At 35.2% G+C, this 26,237-nt stretch overlaps 1 protein-coding gene and 1 pseudogene across 20 annotated transcripts in view; one reads left to right on the forward strand and one right to left on the reverse strand.

The window, feature by feature from the left end:
* The window catches only part of NRXN1 (neurexin 1), a 1,121,986-nt gene that overhangs the window by 831,597 nt on the left and 264,152 nt on the right, over nucleotides 1-26,237 (forward strand). The window lies entirely within an intron of this gene.
* On the reverse strand, nucleotides 12,464-13,570 carry LOC114901005 (annotated as a pseudogene). The gene has a single exon (XR_003794988.1). The product of XR_003794988.1 is annotated as an inositol monophosphatase 1 pseudogene (transcript).

Genomic DNA, 26,237 nt, shown 5'->3' on the forward strand with positions numbered 1-26,237 from the left:
ATTTCCTATAAATAGAATCACACAATATGTGGTCCTTTAGGAATGGCTTCTTTCATTTAGCATAATGTTTACAGGGTTCATCCATGTAAAAATGTAGCATGGATAACTTCATTCTTTTCAACACTAAGTAATATTACATTGTATGGATATACCACATTTTGTCTATCAGTTAAATGGACATGTGGATTGATTTATTTTTTGGCTATCATGAATAATGCTTCTATGAACATTTACATACAAGTTTTTGTATGGATAGTGATTAGCTTATGTGTGTGTGTGTGTGTGTGTGTGTGTGTGTAATTTTACAGTATATATTCTCTACATTGTGATTTGGGGATCTCTGAAAGAATTGAAATGAACTACAATGTATATTTAAAATTAAAAAATACTTAATATCAGAGCCAGTGTTTTTGTGTAGTTTTCTACTGATCATTAATATCTAACAGTTGATGTAAGAGTGAATTATCTGTTGGGGTTACAGGAAAGGGGAAGATATTTTAATATCAAACCTTTATGCATTACATCACTTTCCATTTTTATGGCACTTTCACCCACATTCTAGGGCACATATGATCATCTCCATTTTTCAGATAATAAAAGTAATATGCAAAGCTGCTCACAAGTGTCCAAAGTCACATGATGTATTAAGGACAGAATTTCCATGAAATACAGTTATTTGATGTTTAGTTCGATATATCTGGGTTTTGTCTCTTACATGTGTGCAACTTGGCTGAGATACTTAATCTTTCCAAGCATCATTTTCCTTGTCTTTCCATGGTATTGATAATAATTACCTCACATATAAGATTATTATTGGGTGAAAATGGAACAGTTCATGTACAACTTTGTAAATTTTACATGCATAATAAGTGTACAATAGAGATTCGTGGTTGCAGTAACAGTAGCACCAGAAGTAATAGTAGTAATAATAATAACTGAGATTAAAACTCTGATTTTATGATAACTAATTCAGAATTTTTTGGTACACAAGACTACATTTATGTAATTGGCTTGCCATTTGGCTATTTTTGGCCACCTTGTGTGTATAATTTCACACGTTCTCTTTGCCCAAATATAGTCCAAATGCCAAGATTTATTCACATACATGAAATCACACACATCCATATACAAATTGAGTGGCCCAAAATAAGTACCCAACCAAATGGTAAGTCATATTCAGAAAGGTTTATACACACACACACACACACACAACTGAAATACCAATTCATGTAACACTTCTCATTTTTAAGGCACCTTTTAAAGGTTGATGTTCTCACTGCACCCAGGGAGCAGCACATTAGTCAGTGGTCTAATGTCTCTGAGCTCATGGAAATAAACAACTTGGAAAGCTTGAAGGACCAACAGAGCCAAAATCTACACTTGAATTAGAAGGTCGTCTTTTGTATCTGTTAGCCCTTTTCTTATATTTCTTACACACACACACACACACACACACACACAAATACATGTATACATATATATTTCTTACATTTTTAAATTTTAAATGAATGCTTTCTTTGTTAAAGGAAATTTGAAAAAAAAATTAAAAGGAGAAGATAGCCATGGACAACAACATCACTCAAAACCAGGCTATTTATTTTCTTTCAAACTTTAATTGCAGATAATTGGCTTATACCAACTCTACAATTTTGAATGCTGCTTTTAAAAATTAACTTGATAGTAGCAGCATTTTATGTTATTTTGGTCCTTATTAGCATAAGATTAAAGGCTGGTTGTTGCGAGTTGTTCTCCCATGGTGGATTTCTCATATGTAGGTTTAGGTTCTCTTTAGTGAACTTTGGGTTGAAAGCTTCATAACCCATGATTAGAAATTTGAAAAGTTGTGAAAAGAATATTTTGTGAAACATTTCACATAGTATTATGTTGAAATTTCTTAGATTCAGGATGTATTTTTTCCTAAGCACCGTGGAGTTAAGAATTATTTTTCTCCAGGAAAACTGATCCAATCACTGCTGCTAGGAGTAAGAAAGCCTAATTTCATGTGCTGAAGCTATTGAACAACTTTCAGCTGTAAGGGGAAAAAAAAAGAAGAAAAAGAAAAGAACTATAGATTTTTGTAGGTATTTCTTTGAAATACTATTTTGAAAGTATAACGTACATAGTTACACAAATAATAGAACATATATCTACACTTGTCCTCCATCCACATGGCTGAGACATATAAAGTTAATCTTCTCATCCTAAGAATACAGACTTCCACAACATTTTGATATCTTTTGTGGATTAAAAACAGGATCTCCATGATGTCTAGGGTAGAATTATATGCATGATTACACCTCTGTGCCAATAGATAGTATCCAAAGAGCAGGGCAAAAATTAACCTACTGTCTAGAATAACCCCTGGAAAAATCCATATATAGCAATTCAAAAGGTAAGAGGGTTCAAGGGGAAAAGGAAAAGATAAATGGCAAAGTTAAGATTTGAACTCCCTACTGTCTTTACTCAAACTTGTTGCTCTTAATCACTATAGTAGACTATACCTACAGCTCATTCCTCAAAACTATGCATACCATAAATTATATGTAAAAAAATGTGCAAAAACAAACATGAATATGTTCTCGTACTTCCTTGTCTATCCTGGAATGACATGTGTGCTTAATAGGAACTGCATACAATCCAATTTGAAAATCTATATGATACCTTTCTGATAAAGGAGAATGAAAAGTAATTTATAATAGTAGTTATAAAATAATACATATATTTTAGTACGTTAATACTCGGGGATAACACAAGAGAAAACTCATTTAATTAGTCATTTGCTTGCACCTATACACAGAATCACTGTGAATGTGACAGCCACAAATACAGTCTAATAAGATATGCTAAATAATCAACTCAGTTACCATGTGTGGCGTTGCAGTCAATGTTCTGATTTTCTGATATAACGAACAAATCTCGTTAAGTTCAGAAAAACATAAAACAATAATAACAACCAAAGTTTGTTTTTCTTGATTAATACCATAGATGAATTCCTGGAAAATTCATTTTATATAAAACCCATGCAAAAAACCGTTTATATGTGAAACAGACTTAAGTTCTAGACTCAGATCATTATAAATCGATTTTTTTTTTACCTACATGAATATCCAGAGAAACAGTCAAAATTTATATAGGATGTAGGACACTTTTTTTGTGGGGCAGGACCTTAATAGGCATTGGCGTAGGTCTACTAGGGTACCTGATTCTACCTATTGAATTTGAATATAACCCCCTCATAATGTAACTTTACAAATGCAGTCTAACATTTTCAACAATGCCTTCTAGGGACTGATACCACCTTCAGTGAAGTCCACTTATATATCCTGTACCATAAAGTTTTTGTTCACTATTGTAACCTAGCACCTGGCCCTGTGTCTGGCACATAGTAGCAGTTTAATAAATAGTTCTTTAGTGAATGAACACAAGGGTGTTCATTTTACTTACACGCCTTTTTTCATCTTCTCTTAGATAATGACCACAAATTTGCATTTTCAACCCTGACCTCTCTTCTGAGCTCCACAAAACAAAAAAAACAAAAAAAGAAATAGTTAAAAACGCAATTTCAACATTAGACTTATACTATAAAGAGGAAAATTTATTTGTCTACAAGTACCTTAACCCTTCAAACATAGACCTTGGTACAAAAATAGCGTTTAGTAATAATAGAAGACATGTTCAAGAACATGAAGATCCATGTCAAAAACTGTAGAACTGATTTGATTGTTGGTTTTTCAGAGTTGGTGTTTCCTACACTAAATTGTTAAGGAAAAGTTAGGCCACTTTAACTTGCTGTTGTTACCTTTGTAAAACTCAAGGAAAGTAGTTATTCCTCTTTGACTTGAGTCTAAGAATACCGAGTGTTCAATCTTTGACCCTAAGAACTCAATTATTACTTTAATTCAGTTATCAGAAGCCCTGACAATAGGTTTGTTAGCTCCTCACCTGCACTGCGACCTTGTTTCTTCAGGCTCGTCATCGTTTTTCCGTCCATCGTGCCCTCTCAGGCTACGGGAGATCTTTCTGCCATTTCCTGGGCTGCCCTCTCTGGGACCTTCAATTCCTTCTCCCAGTGACATCCAGCAATTCTTAATCTCCAGGCCTGCATTCTGTTTACTCTACCAACCCCATCCCAGATTGTTGACTGTTGCCATAGGATTAAAAAAAGGGAAAGAAACAAAAAACACGGTAATTGGTTCCACTTAAAATTCATACTTTTCCACATTCTAATGTCACTTGCTACCAAAGACTTTGCATTTAGTTTTACTATCGAGGTTGAAGCTATTTCGTCTGTCTTCCCTAATCTTTTCCCATATCTACCTGTTAATACATGCACTTGGAGTATTTTAAAAATATTCTTTACATTCATCCATAAGCTCCTCTTAAGACTGTTTTTTATCCTAGAAACATATTAATGAAGCCAAACATGTGAGACAGGATAACAAAGGCACCAGTGGTCCCAGAAAAGAGACTCAAGTGAAATAGCCTACTTTCCCTTCCTACCTGTCACTTGTATTTCTCATCAGTGTGTTCAATGCTAAATTATTTTGTAATTCTTCCTGTAGTCATTCATTTGTAATGAATCTTCCCTTCCTTTCATTTACGATAACCCTTTGTTTATTTTGTTTGTACCGTCTACCATAGTACACCAAGTGCAGTGCCTGTGTATGAGCATCTCTCTTTTCCCCTTTAACTTATGCCGTCTTCGAGACTGAAAAATAAGAGGCATAGTGCCTTGCACAGAGGAACTATTCAATGATTATTTATTGAATAAGAGTAGACTTGTTGGTCTTAGAAATCATGGGTGGGAGAAAATACAATTTAAAAAAATTAAATATAGGTAGCAAAGAAGAAAACTACAAAGCAATGAACTGAAAACAGTGTGATGTCATGCCTGTGAGTCAGCCACCCTGGAGCAGATCCTCCAGCTGCATTCAAGCTGACTCCGGCCACAGTCCAACTCTCCACTGCACCCTGCTGAGACTCTGAGCCAGAACTGCTCAGTTAAGCTCTTCTTGAATTACTGGCCAACAGAAACAGTGTGGATTATACATTTTATTATAGGTTTAAGCCACTTAGTTTTCTGTTTATTTTACAACAATAGGTAACTAATATACCCGTTTTTCCTAATGAATCTGGTTCAATGAGATGTGGAGTATCTTCTGTAAATGCAGAAGAAATAACTTGTGAGAGAAAGCACTCAGTGAATAATTTTAGATTAGTAGTACCTAATGCATTACAGTCCCTAGAGCTACATGGATTTAAAGCTTCACTGGAGCCTCGACCTTTAGGGACACTTGAGGTGATAGTTACACGTAAGCACTCATGTATGACATCTTTCACTGAATCCTAACAATATTATTGCCCCTATTATTTGTTTGCAGACATTGTCATTAACCACCTTAGACACCAGTTTAATGGATTGACGTAGAGCCCTAGTGTCACCATTGTTTAGTGCTTCTCAGGGGATGCTATTGTGTAGCCCAGGTTGAGAATCACTGAACTACTTTCTGATGATTATATTTTATGCTTCCCATTATATTCTTGCCTAGCAGTGAGCATGCTGTTCACCTCTTTGCATAGCACTTGGCACAGTGCCTTGGGTGGAGTAGGAAGCCAATAGCTATTTGTTTACTGATCTTCTGCCGCAAAATACACCTTGAAAACAATACTTGAGAGGACATTAAATATCAGTCTCAGAAATTAGTCAGTGAGCGTTAGCAATAGGAAAAAACCAGAGAAGACCTAGTTAAAAAGGAGGACCAGGGGAAAGAAGGGAGGTCTTTTCAAAGGTAAATACTATACCTTCACTTTTTAGGTGATGCATTCTTATTTAGTGTAGACTGATAGAAAGAAAAAAAGGAAAAAGAAAAAAAAAGAAAACAGCAAGGATGACGAGAAAGAAGAGAGGAGGGGGGCAAGACACTGCTAACCTAATACAAGTTTCATGGTCTCCAGAAAGTTCTTCAGAATGGTTTAAATTTTGTTCTTACTTTTGAAAACCATAGTTCAGTGCACCAAGATTCTATTTCATTCATTGTGTCTGGGTTGTATTTACTTCTTATAGAAATGGTCTAGAGGAAACCAAATGATAGTGTTCCAGATTGCTATAAAACCTTTGATATATTGGACGTTTTCGACATTAATGTTAGCTAGTGGGAGAAAAAAGCTCTGAGATTTTTAGAAGGGTTATACCGATGAGAGCCTGTTCAGCTTTCTCTCAGTAAATTGTGTGTAGCTATCTCCAGGCTTGTCACAATGCTTGCCAAAACATTGCTCACTTTATGTTATAGTTAGAAAAATTCAGATTCACAATTATGGTGTTCTCTTCCATGTTTTAGGTCAAGACTAGTCTCTCTGAAAGAATATTAATAGCTTCGAAGACTTTATTTCATTGTAGAAATATTAATGAGGCATATTCATTGTGATTCCAGACAGTAGATAAAACAGTTAAAGCAGCAGAAATGACGCTGGGTTTACAAGCAATTATTATAGCTAAGATTAAGAGTTCATCTAGATTTCCAAGAAATAAGTCGAGTAGGCAGCAAATGATATGATATACATTTATGGGCTGTTAAGTATTGCAGAGAGCTGCCAGTAGGCATTGTTTATTGATGTGTATTTCGATTGCTAAATCAAAATATTTATAACAATAGGTAATGAGTAGATTTTCATTTATAAACTATAGAGTAATAAAAAATGAAAAATAAAGGGATTATTAGCTGAGTCCAGCGGTATTGTATAACTGCCTCTTAATGGGTTCTCCCCTCATCTACTTTCTCATTGCAGACATTGTGAATCATAATAGAAGGCTGTGGGCATGTTAGAAAAATTTGTCCAGAAACAGTAATAAAATTACAGTATTCTAATGACTGATTTTCTGGGATGAATTTTCCACTTTTGTTTTATGAGATTGCCCAGACAAAGAGAATAAATTGCATTTAGTGCAGTCTCTCAGGGAGAAATATGTCTCTTTTTTAGGAAAAGAGAAGTGGACCGTCTTGTATCATTCGGTTGGTTAATGTACTTGTTCCTATACCTCAAAGTGATATCATAAATTATAAAAATGTGATTGCATGCTCTTTTGCCACTCTTGGAAAGAATTCATGGACAAATCCTTCATTGAAATAGCATTAAGACTGGCTTGCAGTAAAATATTTAAATAAAGACACGAATATACTCATCATTCACTTGTTAATGTCAGAGAGAGAATGATTGTAAGAGAGAGATAGAAAGACAGAGAGAGAGATCTCACTTAGGCACACGTGTACTTCCTTATATTTGTTTTATTTCCTTATGTAAACCATAAGCCTTTAACATTCTTAAATGCAAATTTCTTTTTCTTTTTGGTTTTCAAAAAGAATATATTTCTCTGAGAGGCGGTGACTAAATTGAAGCAAGCCTGATTTCAAAATATGATTTCTAAAATACTAGTTTTTTAAAAAGTCTTTACAGAAATCTTGGGACTGAAGTCATTCTAATGAAATCTGGAGCCAGTGATAGATATGTGAACCTTTGGATTTAATCTCTCCAAACATATTTCTGACTAGAAGCAATTTTGTTTCATCCAACTAATGTGAAATCAAATTGTCCTATAAATATATATTTTGGTGAGAAATGGTATACCTCAATGACAGGTGCTAATTGGAGGCTGTATGAACCATTTCCAAAGTTGCACAGAAAAGAGTGATCGTTCCATCCAGTCAGGTCCTCAGCTCTGGGCCTTCATGATGCTTCATTGTGATAACACAGCAGTCATTCCATCCGTGGGCAACCACTGGGGAGTACTGGCCAGTTCGTGTACCACTGTGGCTCTGGAGACAAAGGCAAGTCTTTTGTCTTTGGAGATATACCTATACTCTAAAATTCACGGAATGTATATATTGATAAGCAATCACCTACCCAAGAGGGTTCTTCAGAAGAAAGGAATCATGCAGTGTAGCTAGGTAAAATTTTCAAAACACGTGAGACCATGTAAAATTTGAACCTTGAGATCTCACGTGAAGCAAATATTTTAGCATGATTTATACTAAGGGATAATCCAGAGTGGGTTTGTTTGTTGGTTGGTTTGTTTGTTGGAAAGTACAAAGGAGTCTTTGGGAAGATGTGTGATGCAGTAGGGAGAGCACTGGAATGAAACATTACAGCAGTGTTTCTCTCCTGTGTGTGATCCTGGCAAGCTTTATGACCTTGGACAAGTCACTTTACCCCTGGGGCCTCATCCTATAGAATGTGTGGACTGGATTAAATGGTCTCAGTGATCCATTCTTTTCCTAACAATCTAAGGCTTCATGTGAATGAGCATGCCAGCTACTAGATTCTTTATTCCTTTGAGCCTTCATAATAACCTCAGGAAACCTAAAGCTACAGTATTTCTATTTGGTGATGCAATACCCCATGGATGATCTGAGGGCTTGGTGTTTATGTAAACCATGTTCCATGATGATGCAGGTGAATAGTGGCATAGGGAGAGTAGAAAATTTGCCATAAAATGAAGAAGAAATTGTTGTAAAACTTGTAGTGCAGCTGGATAAAAACTATGAAAAGACAAGCAGTTTAGCTTAATAACCAATCAAGATTTCTTTTTCTATTGAAAAGATTACAAATATATGTGGAAAGGTCAACTTTTTGCATTTTTTATTGTTTCTATAAAATGGATATAAATAACAAAGGATCTATGAATCTGTGTTCTTTCCTTGATACATTTTTTTAAAATGAAGTTGAGTTTTAGATACTTTAACTTGAAATGCTAAAAAGCAAAGTGTAGTTTTGTGACTAGACTTTCAAGAAGGCATTTAAAATACCTTCATTTTCTTATGTTGTAGCCCACAAGCTAATGAGGGGTTTGGTAGGTGTTGAGCAGCTGTGATAGCAGCATGTCTCTTTATTTATTGATGAAAATCCCACTGGAGAATTGTCTGGAATAGAAAAATAGCTCAAACCATGTCTGTGCTGAATGGGAGAAAATATACAAAGGGGGAAAAAAGCTTACAAGAGAGAATAGGAGACTGCTGATCACTGGTATCATCTTTAGAAAGAAGTCATCAAGGATGAAAATGTGAGATTTGGAGATTAATGAAAAAGTAAAACTTTTTAAAACAAAATATAAGAAAAAAATAATAATCCAATGAGAGGGGAAATGTTGCATTAATTCAGTGTCTTTAACATAGACATAAAAAATATCATTACGTTCTAAGTGAATTAAACGATGACTCTGATTCATCCCTTTTTTTGTGCTGGAAGCTGCCCTACAGAATATCTATGCCAACTTCTTCATTTTTGGATGTGGTAACCAAGTCCCTAAGAAACTGCTTGATTAAGAGTCCATGATCAATTGCTAAATTAATGTGCAGATAAGAATATGTCCCCAGACGCCCAGACAGAACTCCAGGTTCCCAGTCAAGTGTCTAGCCCCTTTCCTAGATGACAAAATAGGATGGAAAGGGTTTACACTCAGACAGCAAGCATTGGTTATTTGATCTCAAGGACTTTTTCTCTTTGAAATCATGTTCATTAAGTGCAGTAAAATTTTCTGAGAGAAAGTCTACCAGGAAAATTCTGTGCATGTTACTCCACCACTTGATAAAGCATTTTAAAGTATAAAAGTTGGACGTTAAAGAACAGTATTAAATTTATTAGTTGAGGGAATGTAGATACACTTTTTGTATATATGGAATATGTTTATGTACATTTAACTGTATATCTGCCTGTACACTGTGTATTTTCTTGTCTTACCTCTATGTTGATTGCGCCAATATTAACTGTTGATTGATTATGAGGGTGGTGCATGGTAGAAATAAACCATAGAAAATTATTTGATATGGAGCATCTCAAAGTGTGACTAACATTAGATGATCATGCAAACTTTACTAAAATTTAAAAGATGTAAACATACGTTCTTTGCCGTACCACTTTTGGTGGTGTTAGGAAATTTCTCTGAAATTCTAAGAAGTAACAACGTCTTACCACTATAGAACAATGGCATCTTAAGGCATTTCTCAGCTGTAGAAATTAGGACGCTTTTCGACTTCAGGGAGTGATTCTACCACAAACACAGATACGGTAAGAAATGGCATCCAAGGAGTTGATGCCATCAGTAGCACTGATGCTATATCCTGCCTTTACATTCCTTTCTACTGGCTCTAGAATAAGAATAGAAACTATATTAATATTATATTTTAAATCATTAATATTATAAGTTGCTTTAACAGTAATAGAAAGTTGGATTATTGTACAATTCCATTATCAGGTAATATTTCTGTCCTTTAAAACAGTCACTCAGGCACAGTTATTGCCGGTTTCTTAGTCTACACAACAAAATAAGAAGCAATCGTGGAAATGCCTGGCAGGGAGGGGAGAGGGGAGTAAGAATCAAAAATAATGGGGCTTCCCTGGTGGCGCAGTGGTTGGGAGTCCGCCTGCCAATGCAGGGGACGCGGGTTCGTGCCCTGGTCTGGGAGGATCCCACATGCCGCGAAGCGGCTGGGCCCGTGGGCCATGGCCACTGGGCCTGCGCGTCCAGAGCCTGTGCTCCGCAGCGGGAGAGGCCACAGCAGTGAGAGGCCCGCATATCGCAAATAATAATAATAATAATAATAAAATAAATAAATAATGCCAGGGCAAAAATCTGTCTTTGTAAGATTACCTTTTACTTGTTATGTATAAAATGGTAAATATTTTAAAGAGCCTATTTCTCCTCACTGTCTAAACAGAGCTGTAGTATTAAGAGGAAATTTAAAAAGTGATATTACAAATATGCAGTGTAAGAGACCATTAGTCTATAAAATGGAAGTGGCTGTTGCAGTTTAGCACAGAATGCAAATCACTATTGAAACACTGCAGTTTGTTATATTATGAGCAGTCAGAGATCATGCATAATGCAGTGGGAAAAAAGAGAGCAGCCTGATCACACACCATCATTTTAACCTGATTCTGTGCCCATGAAGAATTGATATTTGAAATGATCTCTGGTGAGGTTTGGCCGGATGCAAGTAGCTTCTGCAGGGGAATATGTTTGGTTCTCATTTTGCATCTTCTGCATATTTATAGAATACGGAATTAGAATGATTTTAATTATGCATGGGTTGAACTTCAGTCCAGGATATGTTTGAGGTCTTAACTGTTCAGGTGACAATAGACTTCCACAGATTATCCAGTTGCTCTGTCAATGGACACAAAAAATGGTTCTGTGTAAACTCTTCATCTGCAGGGCCAATATTAACTTGACACTTTTTTTTTTTTTACGTTTTAGTTAAAATTTTATTCATGATCATATTCTTAATCACAATATATTTAATTGCAAAACAACCTGTCTTAGAATAATACAGTATGAGATGCATTTGACCAACCGTACAAATACAGTAATTATAATACTCAAATCTTAGGTTCATAGATATTTAATGTATTACATGTGCATGACAATTAAAAAAAAAATCCTGTCTTGAAAACTTTATAGAAGCGCTTCTCCTTTCATCAAATATAAGGCTCACATGAGCCTATAACAAAACTTAATACTGTTCATGTGTCAAAGGACAAGGCTAAGCAATAAGTTATTCTTTTAAAAATATCTATGAACCAGAACAATTTTCTGTTTGAGTTTGAGAAGCCAAAGACTATTAAGGAATATTTTAAGGCTGAATAGAATCAACAAAGGTAAATAAGGAGACTGGGAAGAAAGAAATAGTTCAATATTAACAATGCAGTATATCTGCCAGGTTCCTGTGCTCAGCCAGATCATCTTGAAAACATGAATTCTGAGTTTAGTAAAGTGTCATACAGTATCTAGTTACATCAGATACCTGATGAAAGTGCTTTTCTGAAACTGTTTCTTCTCTTTTATATATGGACTTTAAAGAAATCCAAACAAATACTGCAATGCAGTGTTTTGAAAAACATATAAACTGCAGAAATGCCCACAATAACAAATGATATCAGGAGGTACAGTAATTGAAATGTATCAGGACGTATAGGTACAGTTAATTGAAATGGCATGGTAATGTGAAATGTTAAAAGGAATGGTAATGTGAAATATAAAAAGGATGACTACATAATTTCTACTTCCGAACCTGAAGTAAAATTACAGAATGATGAACTCATTACTTTATGTAGCAACTAGGAATTGCTACCTTTAAAATATTAATTCTTTCAATGCTTATTTTTGGATTGCCTACTGTTTAACAGGTACCATGTGTGGTGCTACACTGATTAATAAAACAAGGTTCTCTGCAAAGAAAGAAACCTTTGTCTAGGAAGTACTCATTATATACTTCTTACAAATTTAGTTAAGTATGGCTTTTGGAACTAAAGAAAAAAAATTTTCCAAAAAGTTAACTTTCTAATTAAGAATGCATACGCACATAAATAGTTAAGTCAAGATTTCAGAGGCTCATAAATACTTAGAAACTCTAAATTGCTAATTGACTATTTCAGTTGATGTGATACCTGTCTCATCAACTGGCCTGCATATTTTTCCCAAAGTACATTCTTAACACGCAAAAATTTTTAAAACAATGAAACAAACATTTCAGCCATTCTTGCATACCTACTCTTAGTAAAATACAGAACAAGTTGCAATTTTTAATCGGGACATCGAAGACAATTTAAACCAATCATATGATTCAAGTGAAACAGATGTCCTGAATTTTGTAACACCATCAGTAAACCTGGAGAGATGCAACTGTGATTGAATGTGTGAAGCTGTTAGAATTAATCTTCATCATCTCTTTGAAGAGGTATTATCTGAATTTCTTTGGCTATCCTTTCCCCTAATGTCTTATTGTTTGAAGCAATTATTCTTCGTGACATCAAATCAAATGGTCCACCTGTTACATCCAAGAGTACTCCACCAGCTTCAGTCACAATAACACCAGCACCTGCTACATCCCAGCAGTGAATTCCCATTTCATAATATGCATCTGCAACTCCAGCTGCCACAAGGCACATATTAAGAGCTGCTGTTCCAACACCTCGGATCCCATGGATGGGAAGGCAAAGAAGCCTTTCCATATTAGAAAGAATAATTCTCACAGTCTCTGGTGTTCTGGAAGAGCCCAACTCTGTCACCAAGAGTGATTTGGTAACATCTTCTTGGCGTGAAACCTGTAGTTTTTGACCATTATAAAAGGCACCTTTTCCTTTCCGGCCAGTATACATCTTATCCTCCATGCAACTGTATACAATTCCAAATTCCATCTTTTTATTAACAACAAAGCCAATTGAAACAGCTACAAAAGGAAATCCATGTACAAAGTTAGTTGTTCCATCAATAGGGTCAATGATCCACGTAGGGCTGTCAGTTAAAATACTTTTTTCCCCAGCTGCCACAGATTCCTCACCAATGAAACTGTGAGATGGATACTTTTCCTTTATGGAAGAGATAAGCATTTTTTCAACTTTTTGGTCAGTAGCAGTTACCAAATCAACTGGAGAACTTTTGATCATAATATTCATTTCATTTTTTAGGGCTTCACGAGCCATCTCTCCAGCTTGTCTTGCTAGAGTTACTGCATAATCCATGCATTCCTGCCAAGGATCAGCCATCTTCTCGGGGTGAAGGGCTTTGAGGCTCGCTAGGATACCAGCCGCATCCAACGCTGGCCTCTTCCGGAGAGCTTAACTTGACACTTGTATTCTTTCTAAAGATGGCCTCAAATTGATCATAAAGTCAAGTTTTGTAGCTTTCATTCTGTCATTTAAAGTTGTTTTCAGGAAGTGTAAAAACGGGTAAAGTTAATTGTTGTTCCTTAATGAACAGAGAGGCGAAAATAGATCATAATCAAACCTCTCTAAATTGCACTAGGTCATGGGTGTCCCTTTGGATCGCCATCACTAAATGAACCTCTAATTCATCTTGAATTCTTGTAGACATTTCTTAGAAAAGCCCATTGCCATGGAAATCACATAATTAAATTGTCCAAATCGAGTAAAGTACAACTCAGAGAGGTTAAGGAACTTATCTAATGTCGTAGGGCAGCGATGATACTCAGATTCAAGTCTTCTAACTTCCAAATATTCTCTTTCAAAGGAAAATGTCACATCTTTAGAATGCTAGTCCACGTATAAACTGTGGCACTTAATGTTATTTGTAAATTTGAAGGATGGAAGAGTAGAGATGTTGAAATAAGTTCTTGAATTTTTAATAAAATTTAAGGAAAATTGTAGACCACCTTTGGCATAAGGGTAGCTAGAAATTATATATCTGTATTCCCTTGTTTGTATATGACATTTAGCCCTTAGGGTAAGCTCATAATATGGTAAAGTGATGCTTAAAGCCTCAAGAAAATGTCCATACATGATACCTGGACTCTTTCATCAGTTGCAGGAAAACTAGTGAACTACTGCAGCTTTCGAGCTAAGCTATGGCTGATTAACGCAGACATGGACAAGTTTGAAAATGGGAACCTTGAGACCAAAAAATTCAGGTGTAGACTAGCTTAAATTAGTTCACATTTTGATGAATTTCTGTAACATCCACTCTAGCACTGCATAATTGGAGCCAGACTGCCTGGGTCCAAGTGCAGTTCCCCCATATTCCGATGGTGTGACCAGGATAGCCAGTTAAATAGGTGAAGTCACTTATCTCATAGGGCTGTTGTTAGGACAAAAGGAATTAAAGTACATAACAGATAGTAATCACTGGGTAAGTATTAGCTGTTACTAATAGTAGTAGTGGTGGTACTATCACTATGAATAGTGCAGGATCCACATTTGTTTTCTTGAAGTAGTTGATACAATCACTTTCAAATTGCCCAACTTTTTTTTCCAAATTAGAAGATAATATGTCCTTTTTTAAAAAATAAATTTATTTATTTATTTATTTTTGGCTTTCTCTCGTTGCGGCGAGTGGGGGCTACTCTTCATTGCAGTGCACGGGCTTCTCATTGCAGAGGCTTCTCTTGTTGCAGCGCACGGGCTCTAGGCGTGCGGGCTTCAGTAGTTGCGTCTCGTGGGCTCTAGAGCGCAGGCTCAGAAGTTATGGCACACAGGCTTCGTTGCTCCGTGGCATGTGGGATCTTCCCGGACCGGGGCACGAACCCATGTCTCCTGCATTGGCAGGCGGATTCTTAACCACTGCGCCACCAGGGAAGCCCCGATAATATGTCCTTGAGATACATTTGTGGTCACAAAATGATAATGGATATAAAATATTAAAAGAAAATTATGTCAGTAATTGATCCCATTATTCTATGAGTACCTTATTATTAATTGAAAAATTTTATAATAGATACCTTTGAAGTACTAATCCTAGTGCTTAATATATGAAAGGTAAGTTTCCAGTTTAAAAGAAAATTAGATATTAGTGACACCATAAATTGCAAGCTTTATTCAGGGCAATAGAAGCAGATGCACTGATTGAACACTGTTTTTTTTTTTAATTTTTTTCTTATTTATTTATTTTTAATTTATTTATTTTTGGCTGCGTTGGGTCCTTGTTTCTGCACGCAGGCTTTCTCCAGTTGCAGCGAGCCGGGCCTACTCTTCGCTGCAGTGTGTGGGCCTCTCATTGCAGTGGCCTCTCTTGTCGCGGAGCATGGGCTCTAGGCGTGTGGGCTTCAGTAGTTGTGGCCCTTCGGCTCTAGAGCGCAGGCCCAGCAGCCATGGCGCGCTGGGCCCAGCTGCTCTGTGGCGTGTGGGATCCTCCCAGACCGGGGCTCGAACCCATGCCCCCCATCTTGGCAGGCAGATTCCCAACCACTACGCCACCAGGGAAGCCCTGAACAGTTTTTATATGTTGCCAGTGGTGGCAGAAGAGGGAAAAGTCTACCCGAGGCTATATATAATATTGATCAGTAATATGCTACAGTTTATGATATCACTAAAAATTGCTAAGAATCAAGATGTAGGAAGAAATGGTAAATAGCTGAGCAGTTGTACAGCAGCTTTAATAAGTAAAGGAAAAAGAAATCATAAGATATGAGTTGAGCAATACTGGAGCATGCACAAACTCTAAATACTTTATTAAAAGCTCAATTTGATATATTTAGAGAAACTAAGAAGTCTTTTATTTTTGTGGTTTTTGTTTTGAAGTAATTTGTTTAATCAGTGTTATGCAGCCACTATTCTGTTGCTGGTGAAGATAGGAAGAAACTTCAAAAATTGAATTATGTTTATGAAAATGAATAAAGCAAACATGTTAACTAATTAAATTAAGTACAACTGGATAAAAAGAAGAAAATAATATTACTGTACAAGAACATTGACTCTGTAGCAAAAGGAAAATTCTGTCCTTTATATAAGAATAGTGATCTTGTAAGTCAGACTGTGTTCAAGTTCCTTTTAAAAGCATTTCAAAAGTAATGTTCCAAACAATAGCTCAGAATGTCCCTTTTTAAATACTTATTTTTACTACACAATATGTATATACTATTCCAAATGTTTTTTATGTATGTGTGCATTTATATGCATCGTTTTATAAAATAATATTATATAAACTATTTTTTAACCTTCTATGACGATTACTAATGGCTCACGAATATATTCCCACACCATTAAATTGTGTACTATTATCATCATTCTAAATTGCTATATAGTATTTTATTGAATGGATATTCACTAATTTACTTAATCAAAATATTTTCAGAATGTATCTGAAAGACAAATGTTGTAATCACAGCAACGTTACATTAAAATCTATAGTCAGTCTTTAAAAAAATACATTTCCTGTTTCAAAGACAATGAACCATAAAATGCTAACTATTATCTATACCATATTTCTTATTACACTGAATAATCTAACCTAGTCTAATGTGTAAATGAATTAAATTAAGTGCTGAAACTGAGTAAAATATTTATAACTCTTTCTAGGTTATAGATACAAATTTTGCAGCTACAAATTGAGCCACTAAATAGAACGTATGACAGTTTTATATCTTAGAAACCAAGTTCTATTTTGGATAAAATTCTATTTCAGAATGTTATTTTTTCAAACTTTATGGAAGTACGTTCTTTCTTTCTATACATCTTTGTACAGCATATAAAGAAACTGTTCTTTAAATTTTAGGTAGATATTTTTAGCCTATGTTTTAATTTTAACGATATTATATATTTGAAAAAAGTAAACATCAATTTGTTTAAAAAGTTAATACACTGTGGTACAACCATATCATTGACTTCTATGCAAAAAAAAAGGAACAAACTATTGATACATGCAACAACTTAGACTGATTTCAAAGGAACTATGCTGAGTGAAAAAAGTCCATCTCAAATATTTACAGACTGGATGATTCCATTTATATGACATTCTTGAAATGACACCAATATAAAGAAGAGATCAGTGGTTTGGCAGGGGTTAGGGCTGGAATGGGGCAAGAGGGTCATGTGGCTATAAGGAGGTAGCAAGAAGGAGCCTTATGGTGATAGAGTAGTTCTGATCTTGATTGCATCATAGTTACATGTATCTACACATGTCAGAATTGCATAGAGCTATACACACACACACATACATACAAGCACAAGTCTTTTTAAACCTGGTGACATTGGAATAAACCCTGTGGATTGTACTAATGCCAGTTTTCTCATTTTGATATTGTACTGTTGTTATGCAGGATATTGTCACTGGAAGAAACTGGGGTCCTCCTGGTACATTTTTGCAACTTTCTGTGAATTTATACATGAATAGAAAAAGTGAGTTACGGAAACATTTAAAAAATTTTTTTTGAATTGTTAAGAGAGTTTAATGTTAGGGCCTAGCGTGGTTTGAAAGAAGAGAGACTAAATCAATAGAAAATGACATTGTTGTTTTTTAAGTCATATTCCGCTACCAATAGTGCCTTAGTTAATATGGGAACTGCCTGTTAGTCCAACTTTGAGCTTTTTTTTCAGATAATTGCCTATACACTTGAGCCTTGAAATAGCCGTACATATTTTAGGCAAAATTATCTTTTAAATTAGAATGTATCCATAAAGAAATTTTTATGCGTCCCTGAGAAAAGTATATAAACTATTCAGTGTAGCATTCTTAATTCATTTACGTATTATAATTGCATCTCTGCCTTAAGAAAAAAAGGTCTAGAAAAAAGCTATTAGTAGTCTATTAATCTCTTTTAAGGATAAGTGATATTTAATTACAAAACTTTCTATAATAATTGGAAATAACTTGCAATATTCACCATTTTTATTATCTTACTTTGGTCTCTCCGTAGTCCTATGGGTTGGACAAAATGAGGATTTATTCTTTCCATTTAAAAAAATTAGTAACCTGAAGTTACTATGGCATTGGATTAGAACTCACTTCTAATTTTTACAAGACCCTTTTTCTACTAATCTGTTCCTACTTCATTTAAGATTACTGTACTTTGTATCCCTTCATTTTGTGAAGTTTAGAGAGGTCAGTCAGTACACATCATCTAGGCATCTTTCATGTATAGTGTGAAGAGAATGTTGAGACTCAACCAAATTCTTGTCCAAAATCTACTGACAAATTAATTCTTTAACTTTGAATGATTTCAGTACTCTATGAGTTCAGTTCCCTCATATATAAAATGAACACAGGAGTATGCTTAAACTTCTGTGCTGGTCTAATACTTTGTCAAATATATGTTCCCTTCCTACTATGCTGAGTTATAATCCTCTTAAAAGTTTTGAGATGGCTCATTCTAGATGGCTTCTCCAATTGATCGTTTGCCACCAAGCTGTACTTAATTCTATGCTGGGTAAAAAACTTTCATTTTAATTTGATTTCACCACTGCTTCTTAAGAAAAAAGGTATTTGCATTTGGATGTCAAAAACAAAATAAAAAGTGCTATTAATTTAATAGTAGTCTTTTAACTTTTTCTCTACTAATCCTTAAGAAAAGAAATGAGCTCTCCGTGGAGATGCTGGCCATTTTATTTTAAGTGCTAATTAGAATATATCTACATATTGACCTTGGTGTGCCAAGACTTCAGCCTTTTTCCTTTTATCCAAATTGAGTTTGTGAACATATGGTCAAGACTTCCATGCTGACAGCTATTTTTCAGAATGTGTAATGTTTATGGTCCCTGGGTTTTAGGTGCAGTGTTTATTGCTTTTGTCGTCTCATTTTAAAACAGACTCAGCAGATGATTTTATGATTTTATTGCCTATGACTTTATGTTGTAGGGTGTGTAAGACGTTACTTACCTTTAGAAATATCTCTTTCCATTTTGTTCATTATTTTGCAACATTTTAACATTGAAGTACAGTTGATTTACAATGTTGTGTTAGTTTCAGGTAGACAGCGGTGATTTAGATTCTTTTCCATTTTATGTTATTACAAGATACTGAATATAATCCCCTCTGCTATACAGTAGGTCCTTGTTGTTTATTTATTTTATATATAGTAATGTGTATCTGTTAGTCCCAAACTCCTAATTTGTCCTCCCCTTTCCCCTTTTCTAACCATAAGTTTTTGTCTCTGTCTGAGTCTATTTCTGTTTTGTAAGTAAGTTTATTTCTATCATTTTTTCAGATTTCAAATATAAGTGATATCATATGGTATTTGTGTTTCTCTGTCTGACTTAGTATTTTGCAAATTTTTTTAAGGTCAAGGACCACATCTGATTTGTCTTTATACACGCAGCACTAATCAAAATAACTGGTAATTTAGTAGAGAAACAGTTGCAGAAGACATACATTTTAAATATGTTCTTGATATAAATAATATTTTTAAAAATTTGATTTGAATCATTCTGTAATTTTCTAGACATTTTGTTTATTCACAGGCAGAAAATACAGATTGAGATATTGCTTATATCTTCTTAATAAAATATATGGATATTATATATCTATTAACTCTAGTGGCTCAGTCAAAGTTCAGAAGAAATACTCTCTGTCCTTTCAGCCTTTGAGCAACGTATGCATGATGGAGGCAAAGGAAATTTTTCTGAGCTTCTTAGTGAGATTACAAGGAATATAGCCAAATCAATCAATAATCCCTTAGTTTTTAAACTGTTTGAGACATTTGGAGATGAAAACGTTATAGGAGAATCTATGCATCTGCCAAGGCGGAGTAATACACAAATTGTCCCTGTCCTCCTTGGGACTGAACCATCACAAACAGAAGACCCTGAAGGCATAACTTCTAAAAGAGCACAATGAATTCATATTTGCAATCCTGAACATAATATTTCTTCCAAGTACTTGTTAAGAGGTCATATCCTTTAGAATTACATCTCTTTGGCAATTTACAAGCATTAGGGAGCCCTTCTTGAAATATTGGCATGAAGACTTAAGACTTAGATTTAGTCACTAATTTGCTAAGGGGGTAGCAAAGTGAAAGATTTCCTTGTTTGTTTTGAATAGAATAATATCTGTAGGAAGAGGTAATATTAGTATTAGACATAATTTTCTTTATGAGAGTTATGACCATATGAGCCATGTTTTTTGTTTTGTTCATTCAGGTAGCACAATCAGACAGTGAAAAAGTCAGATTTTATAGCAGAGAGTTTCAATATATTTTACTTGGATAATAGATATTTCCATCAATTGTACTGGTATTCCTTAGGTTTACAAATGAACATTTAACTGCTGTAAATATTTGTGTCTGAACTAAGTTATTTTAACATTTGAAATTTGAATCTATACAGAAGTGCTGAAGTGATTGGATGGTAGGACAGGGCAGTTAACGGCAGAAAAGTGATACATAGGTAATGGGACTGTCAAAGCTCTTCTGGAAAGGAACACAGATTGAGTAAAGCAATTCCAAGTCAAAGTACTTTGGAGTTTGAGTGATCATTTTGGTCACATGGTGATATGAATTCATGTTAGCATAATAAAAGCTAGCTGTTGTAAGAAACAACTCAAAATTTCAATGGCTTTACATAATAAAGATTTATTTTTGACTCACATCATAATCAACCATAGTTCAATGTCAGGGGTGGAAGCTTTACTCTATGTAGTAATTAAAGGACCCAGGCTTCTTCTATGTTGTGGCTCCACTATCCTTTAAGGCCTCTGAATCCTCCACTGCATCCTGATCTTCTGCATCCAGATGTTAGATAAGGCAAGAAAGAGAACTCAGACAAGGTACACTTGCTCTTAGGCATCTTGGGCTGGAATTGTCACACATTATTTCCACTCATATTATTGGAGAGGAATAGCGATATGGCCCCACTTACATACAAAGGGAAATGTGATCTGACAGTGTTCCCATGAAGAAGAAAACATAGCATTGTCTCTGCCCAGCATTCAAGAAATGCAATAGAAACATAATTATAGCAGTTCTAGGAACTAAACCGAGGAGGTAGAGCTCCAGAGTCCATGCCCTTAAATACCATTCTATTCTGGCTCTCCTTATGGAGAAGAAATGAGTTGTTAGTGACATAAAATATATGCCATAAACAGCTGACAGTAAGAGAACAGATGCTTTTAATTTATATCTTACTATTTTTCAGCATGTATTTCTAAGAGATTTCTGGACAAAGCAACTCCATGGATGGACCAGCTGATAAGGCCACTCCCCTCCAATACATTTCCTTTTGACTTGACCTGCAACCTTTCACAACATTCATTCTCCTCCAAGGCCACACTATCTGGGCAGGCCTGAGATAAACACGAGGAATAGTAGCATGTGATAAAGAGGAGAGGCAACCTGCAAAGGGATAAAGTTCATGGCTTTTAGGACCAGCCTGCTTTGATACAAGTCCTGGCTCAGCCGCTTACTAGGTACAAGACCTTGGCTAATTACTTGATCTCTGTATGCCTTAGTTCCGTTGTTTATAAAATGTAGGAGATATATATAAATACACACACAACACACTCACACACACACACATATATGATGGTTAGGAGAATTAAATGAGTTAATATAATACTTGTAAAAAATTAAGACAAATATCAGGCATATTTTAAGTGCTGTATAAGTGTTAAATTGAAGGAAGGAAGGGAGAGAGGAAGGAAGGAAGAGAGGGAAGGAGGGAGGGAGAGACACTGAATGTTCTGGGGATCCAAATGGAAGGAGAAAGTTTTTAAGATGCTGAATTTTGAAATGTTTTCTGATTTAAATGGAAGTCACCATGCTGATAGTAGAGTGGGTCCCCCTTAAATTTCTTAGTGATATTATTTGCCGAAGATCAATTTTATTGGATATATATGTGGGGACGGGGGAGAGAGAGAAACATACATATATGTGTTTCATTTGCCCCTGCTTTATTCTCTGTTCTTTTATTTTTCACGGGGTAAATAATCGTTTTTCTGAAAATATTTTTACATGTTAGATGACATTTTTTAAAGTAAATCAGTATTAGATATATAAATTTTTGTCAGTGATTAATAGAGAGTAGACCCAATGAACTATGGATCCTTAGTGCTTTTTTTTTTTTTGGCCTGAAAGTAGCTGTTTCTATTACGTAGAGTCCTTAAAATTATTATTTTAAAAATGAGTAATCTAATTATAATATTTTATATATGCTTTTTGGAAATAACTTTAATTTGAGAAAGTGATGAGATAAAGATTGGGATAAAACTATATTTAAGTTTTTAACATTTGTTTGATGATGAATTAAAGAGCCTGTGTGGAATATTAGCTAAGGTACATTTAAAAGGTAATTATTATCCAAAGAAGCTTCCTGTACCATTTTAGTTAAGAATTCATTCTTATGACCCAGTTATAAAATGTTGTACATAGAAACATATCAAGTATAAGTGCGGACGCAAACTTAATTACATCAGTGTGAATGTACTTGCTATAATTTTTATCTAAAGAGTTAGACTCTGTTGTTCCAATAGCACTTGCTTAAAGCACAGCCAGTGTCTGCCTACAGCAGCTCTCCACCATGACACTTCTGATGGAAACCATGGTTTGGAAAGTTTGTAAATGCAAACCCACCTTTAGTCTAAATCCATCAAGCCAATTCCTTTAAACAAAAGTTTCTCAACCTGGGCTCTGTTGCCGCGTTGGGCCAAACACTGTCATAGGGGTAGCCTTATATATTATAAGATGCTTAGCAGCATCTCTGGTATTTATGCACTAGATGCCAATAGCAGCCCCTAGTGTGACAAAAATGTTTCTAGATATCACCAAATATCCCCTTGGGGGTCAAAATTACCTCAGGTTATAAAACACTGCCTAAAAATATTGGAACAACAAAAAAATCCCACACGTTTTCATATACTAATTTTTTCAAAATGTGGAAAAATAGTTTCAGTCGTCTTTTTCTCAAATGAAATTTTTCAGTAAATACATTGTTTCAATGAAATAGACATCTACTTTTTCAAGAAACAACATCACAAAAAACCTCCAACACTCACAAATGACTGTCTCTTTGGCAGGAGAAGAGTTCAGGTTTTGCTGATTTTTATTATGGTTATTGGTAGCGAATTGACAGCTGCTAAATATGAACCCTCTGTGGAATAAACCTTTGAAATTAACTTCTAAGCCTCAGTTGCCAATTTTTATTCTATTGTGTTATTTTAGGAGCAGATGCTCCTGACACATTTTCATTGTTGCTCTAACAGAAAAAAATGGTGGATAGTTTTATCCCTTTTCTTTTTTTCCCTGCTCACATCTGAAGTCACATTTCAGGAGATCCTTAGTTCTAAATATCTTTTAGGGTTGGTTGAAAAATAAGTCACAGCACATTGCTGGTGATCTGAATCTTTAAAGCCTATACTTACCTGTGGATTTAGACTGAGTATCATTCTCTCTGTGGTATGTATACGTTGTTAGAACCACATTTTAATGCCCCTTGCCATAACAGCCTTATAATAAGATTATCTAGATGTTATACATCTAATGGCTCTTGCATGGGTTCTAATTAATAGATTTCTTTAATGAATTTTAATCCAAAGTGAATTATGTGATGGCACTACTCCTGGGATCTACTCCCAAAACCAATCTACTACCAATAACTATGAAATGTAGAGTGTTATACTTCTTACTTGGAAGAACTTTCTTTTTATACCTACTGATTCTATATAATAAAGATACAGATTTTTATGAGGTATCTCTGTGATAACATTCATGGTTGTGACTTTCCACAATGAACGGAGGATGGTAACAGTCAGCTAGAAAATGGGGTGAGCAGACTTCGAGGGGATGGGAGCCGCTCAAAACGGGAACAACACAAATCCAAGAGCAGTGGATACCAATATAAGGGCAAATTTACCTGGATGAATTGGGATTTATGGCTCCAGAGAATAGGGAGTAAAACTTAAGAGAGAATCCCAATACACAAAGAGCAATGGGTTATGAAAGACAGAGAGAAAAAGACAAATTCCAGGAGAACTACGAGAAAGGAAATGGAACCAGAACATGAAAAGTAACAAAATGTGGAAGCCAGTCATCTTTACTGATACTCAGACACTAATCTAGGATTTTTTTTTTTTTTTTTTTTTTTTTTTTTGGCGGTACGCGGGCCTCTCACTGTTGCGGCCTCTCCCATTGCGGAGGGCAGGCTCCGGACGCGCAGGCTCAGCGGCCATGGCTCACGGGCCCAGGCGCTCCGCGGCATGTGGGATCTTCCCGGACCGGGGCGCGAACCCACGTCCCCTGCATCGGCAGGCGGACTCTCAACCACTGTGCCACCAGGGAAGCCCTAATCTAGGATTTTAAACTTCATTCTTTTCCAATCAATGATATCTTTTTTGAATCTAGAAGATCAAGGAAAAAGTCTTAGAAAATAAAACTTAGCTCATAGAAATAGGAAAGACTGGGGGAGAGGAAAAAGAAGACCTAACATTTGTTGAGAGTCTGCCATGTTCTAGGTCCTGTGCTAAACTCTTAAGAGTGACTTTTTTTTAGTCAAAGAATAGCTATGTGGTTTTTAAAACTCTTTAAAAAAAAGGGGGGGGAGGGGGGTGTTAATTTTTAGGAAATAGTAATCCATGGAGAATATTTCAAAGTAATTGGGAATGAGAAAGCATGTTTTCTTTTTGTTTTTCCTTTCCTTTGCAGCTCTCAAAAGATGAAAATCTTGCCATTTTTATTTTTTAAAACTTGCCTTTTTAAATTTAGAAAATTAATAATACACTCACTCCTGGGATTATGAAGAATTTGGAGAATTTTTGATACTGTCTTTCTCTGAGGTTACCAAATCAGACCTGTCCTTGACCTTTCCTGTAGTTGAAAATGAAGTTCTCACCACAATTTATTTTTTCATTTTCCATCATAACCTAATGGAGTCATCAAGTTCATGGGGTGGCCGTTCCTAGTACTGTGGGCTGAGGACAATAGGGAAATAGATATATTGGTGAAATTACCTTACTGAGGAATTTTTCCTATTTTTTGTTCTTCAGATAAGCAAAGGTGTAAAACTCATCAGCAGAGTAATGCCAGGAAATAAATATTTATGTATCCATGTGAGAAGGTAAAAAAGTTTAGGCCTCACTTATGGATGGTCACTATTTCTCTGATCCAGCTTTCTGCTACTGAAAAGGCAAGCCATTGAATTATTTTACCAGTGGGGCAAATGAGGCCTAGAGAAGGTAACTATTTGCCTATGTAATGAGACCAATATGAAGCTGAATGAGCTTCGGCAACTATACATCTGTTCCCTCTTAAGAGAATGCATGTTCTATTTAAAAAAAAAAAAAGAGCTGATTTGCTATCCATGGTTCTGAACCAGTGGAAAGACCGTGTTCATATATTCGCAAGAGTTTATTGAGTACCTGTAGTATTCCAGGCAAGGAGTAAGGGACAAAACAATATTTTTTCTTTGCCTCAGAGGAACTGAAAGCCTAGTGTTTCAAAATTTGATTTGTTAGTCAACTGCAATACAGAGCACTTAAAAACAAACAAACAAAAAAAGCAAACTTAGGTCCATGTTTTCTCTTTCTTTTCTTTAGTAGTTAGTATCATGCGTTTATGTTATATACATGTAGAAAGGAAGAGAAATTTGTTTCTTCTCCTCAGCTCTTTGAGTACTTAGAGCTCTTTTCACTGTTAAAGGAGAAAGCTTTTTTAAAGTAAATTATTTTAATTATAAATACTAAATACTCCTTAAAGAAAATTTGGAATATATACAAGAATGAAAGAAAGCCCCTAATGAGTTTACCCACAAACACAAATATTATAAATAATACTACTTTGAACATCTGTGACTAGAAAACATTTTTCTGTTTAAGATAATTGCTCTAGGACATATTCTTCCATATGATTACAATGACTGGATCAATGATTACTGGTAGTTACAAGACTTTTTAAAAGGGAGTATATGCATTTGCAGGAATCCCAGCAAGATGTGGGTATCTGCTTCGAAGGCTCTCACCAGAATTTGGCTATTATCATATAAAAATTGAACTTTGATAATAATTGCTTGAAAATGAAAATAATAAAAACTGTTGA

Source organism: Monodon monoceros, unplaced genomic scaffold (genome assembly GCF_005190385.1).
Source record: "Monodon monoceros isolate NGI ecotype Baffin Bay Population unplaced genomic scaffold, NGI_Narwhal_1 Super_Scaffold_19, whole genome shotgun sequence".
NCBI classification, from domain to species: Eukaryota; Metazoa; Chordata; class Mammalia; order Artiodactyla; family Monodontidae; genus Monodon; species Monodon monoceros.